A 3,801-nucleotide genomic window follows, 5' to 3' on the forward strand; every position below is an offset into this window, starting at 1 on the left:
TTCAATCCACATATAAGTGGACGTGCTCAGTTCAAACCCATGTTGTTCAAGGGTCAACTGTTCAGAGCTGGTCAAGAAAGCCCTGCATCCCAAAGATAGTTTCAATAGCTGCCTGGAATGTTATTGTGGTAGATGTCTTTGTTCAAAGTATGGCACTAGGATTTGCCAAGTGGGTGGAATCTTGTGGGATGCTGACAGTTTGCAGGAATTCTATGCGGAAAGGACTGGGTTAATCAGGGCACCTTTCTGTCTTTTTTTTTTTTTTTTTTTTTAGCTTAAGCATTATTCTACAGCGCATGTGTAGAAAGTCTTTCTTATTTCCAGAGCCTGCATTCAATATTTTCATAAAAGAAATCATGGTGACAGTGTATATCAGGAAATGAGTCATGTGTTATTTGAAATTCTAAAGACATTTCCCTCCAGAATCAGAGCGACAATAATAATAACAATAAAACATTCACGCACACACAAAACTTCTCTGACAGATGATACGCAAGTTGATGTAAGAGCACAGTCTCTGGCTTGCCAGGTAGACATAAATACCTACAGCATGTTCCCCTCAGTCTCAAACTGGGCCATCTGCAAGATAGGATAGGAAGTGCGTGGGCTCTGCAGTCAGAAAGACCTTGATGCATATCCTGACACTACCATTTTCTAACTGTATGACTTGGGATGAGTTCCTTAAATATGAAATGGCAAGAGTCATAGCTAGCCCACAGGATTGTTAAAAGGGTTAAATGAGATCATGTACGTAAAGCACGTAGTTAAGTGCCTAGTACACTGTATGGTTTCAGTAAATCGAAATTCCTTTCCTCCATTTTATTGTCTAAACCATAATAGCTGAATATCTAACTCTATCTTTGTAAATTTTCTCTAGCTTTCTATTCAATTTTCAGCTGTGAACAGAGGAACATGCTTCCTTCATTTCGGAATGACCTTCGGTGCTTCTACTCCTGATTCCAGCACTTCCTTCTGGGAACACAAATCCTATGCCCTCTGTGGCCCTCCATGTCCTTCTCCACTGTCTGTCACCAGATCCAGCCCTTGCAGCATTTTTACCTTGCAGGGTTGCTCCAGGCAGACTACTGGCTGATGCTTTTACTAATAATTATAGTCTTCAGAAGGTCAGGCTTCATGGGGATTGAAAAGGGAGTCTGCACCTAGTAGCAAAAGATTGAAATTTATGCTCGGGCACTATATGTCATGCTTTCTTGTTCCCTATCCGTGTAAGTTAGGAAATATTAGTAAATACTTAGCCAATAGAATTTAATATTCATCTGATTATTTATCGACTGATAATAGGAAAAGAAAGAAATGGCAGGAATACAGGCATAGGGGTCAAAGAAATAAAGAGTTCGAGAGGGAAGAAACATGAAAAAAGCTGGAAAAATAGCAGTGCTAAAGGTGGGGTAGATATGCCTCAGCACGCCATAGGTTTTCAGCAAAACAAAAATAAGTAAAATAAGCAAAAATAAACTCTGTGCCCCAGTTACCCAAATTAGTAAGGGACAGTTTGTGGGCCATGAAATGTTCTATTGTGTATCGCTCTATTTTGCTGGAGTGCGCATGGCTTCCCTTATAGTCAGCTAGGTACACACTTAAGGCTTTTTAAGTCCCTCATGGAAACTCTACCCCAGCCACAAGTAATTTCCAGACTTTATTATGGTTCTGTTGGGGGATTCTATATACTTTTCAGCTCAGAAATGATTTCAAGTATCACCGAAACCTCAGCTTCAATGACCTGAATAAAATTTGGAAGGAACCGTGATTTTTCAGGAAACTCCTCAAACGCTGAGCAGCGAATGCAGAGTGTTACTTTATAAATAGGCACCTGCTCATTGAGCAGTAGCAATGTGTATTGGACCGACACAATTGACGCTACTTTTATCCTCATGGTATGCTGGATTCTCTTGGGAAGAAAGTGGACTTTTCCCCCCATTTGTCTTGCCACACGGACACTGTGGAAGCCACTACCCTCCCCCCGCCAACACACACACAGATAAAATTAGTTATAACGTTTGAAGTAGTAGAGTAACCTATATAACCATTCCTGAAAATAAAATTCAGAGTATCTTAGCGAAACCCATTGTGTACGCATGCGCATACATACACATACACACAGAGTCTTGTGGGCTTATAAAAAGTTTTGTGAGCAGATAAAAGACAAAGGAAAGGAAATGACTCGATAGGAACAATGATCTGATGACTCTTTAACATTTCTGATGCCCTATATACTGTTTTTTAAAAGTTTGATTTTAAGAAAACAATAAAAGGCCAGCACAGTGGCTCATGACTATAAACCTGGCAGGAGAATCCCTTGAACCCAGGATTTCGAGGTCAGCCTGGGCAACATAGGGAGACCCCATCTCTACAAAAATAAAAATAATAGCTGGGCACTGTGCTGCATGCCTACAGTCCCAGCTACTTCAGAGGCTGAGGCAGAAGGATCACTTGAGCCCAGGAGGTCGAGGCTACAGTGAGCTGTGGTCATGCCACTGCACTGCAGCCTGGGAGACAGAGCAAAATCTTGTCTTAATAAAAATTAAAAAATGATAATAATAACAATAAAAAGGTAATGCTTGCTGTTCATTGACTGAAGAGGGGCTGTTAGTACAGATTAATGTGAATGCCAACACAATATGTTTCTCAAAGTTAAGTATGAAGTCCTTTTAATGGCTTAAAAAATTCCCTTGGACATGTAAAGATACATGTTTGGATTTCTGAGGGTCCTTGGTCCACAGTTTTAGAGACAATGAGTTCATAAACTAAATTTCATTTTGTGAAACTATCTTTAAATTGGGAATTATCACCAGGAAAAAAATTTGGTCTTTACAACTGGTACCCAAAAAAAGAAGATTATTATTACAATAAAGACAGAATAGAAAATTATTCTTTGTATTAATCATGTTTTTAATTTTTCTGTATTTTATGAGACTGATATCTTGGGGCCTTGCTAATTCCAGGGAGACTGCCTCTCGGGGGCTAGCTAATTCCTAGAGATAGCAAAAAAGTTGCCTCCCAGGGCGCCTTTCACATGCAAACTAACCAATTCATAGCCCATACCGCCTCCACCTCCCCACCACCTCCCTTATCTAACTTTTACACACCAAGCCTTCCTCAAAGCACCCTAGGGCCACGCACTGAACTGGAGACTATGCCTATAGCCCAGAGCCCACTGAAATTATTTATTCGAAGCAGCCAACCCTAAACTGCCCACCTTGCCCTGCCCATTTCTTCCTGCAAAAAACAAAAGGCTTTTGCCCATTGTGACCCCTCACTCTTTCTGCCTAACTGTGAGTAAGGCAACCGTCTCAGTGTCTGTCACCTTGCCATACCTGATTTAAACAAATCTCAGGTACATTTTTGAGCATTCTTAGATTCTCAATCAGAGACCCCAGTTTGAGAGACACTGCTCCAGAACAGCAGTTCTCAAGTGTCTGTGCCCCACCCTCATCCCCCCAAGGCCAGTAGCGGCACCTGGCAGCATTGTTAGAAATGCAGCTTGTGGACCGGGCATAGTGGCTCTCACCCAGTGAGCACTTTGGGAGGCCGAGGTGGGCAGATCACCTGAGGTCAGGAATTCGAGACCAGCCTGACCAACACGACAAAATCCTGTCTCTACTAAAAATACAAAAATTAGCCGGGCTTGATGGTGGATGCCCGTAGTCCCAGCTACTTGGGGAGGCTGAGGCAGGAGAATCACCTGAACCCGGAAGCAGAGGTTGCAGTGAGCCGAGATCATGCCACTGCACTCCAACCTGGGGGACAGAGCAAGACTCTATCAAAAAAAAAAAAGAAAAA

Source organism: Theropithecus gelada, chromosome X (genome assembly GCF_003255815.1).
Source record: "Theropithecus gelada isolate Dixy chromosome X, Tgel_1.0, whole genome shotgun sequence".
Lineage (NCBI taxonomy): Eukaryota > Metazoa > Chordata > Mammalia > Primates > Cercopithecidae > Theropithecus > Theropithecus gelada.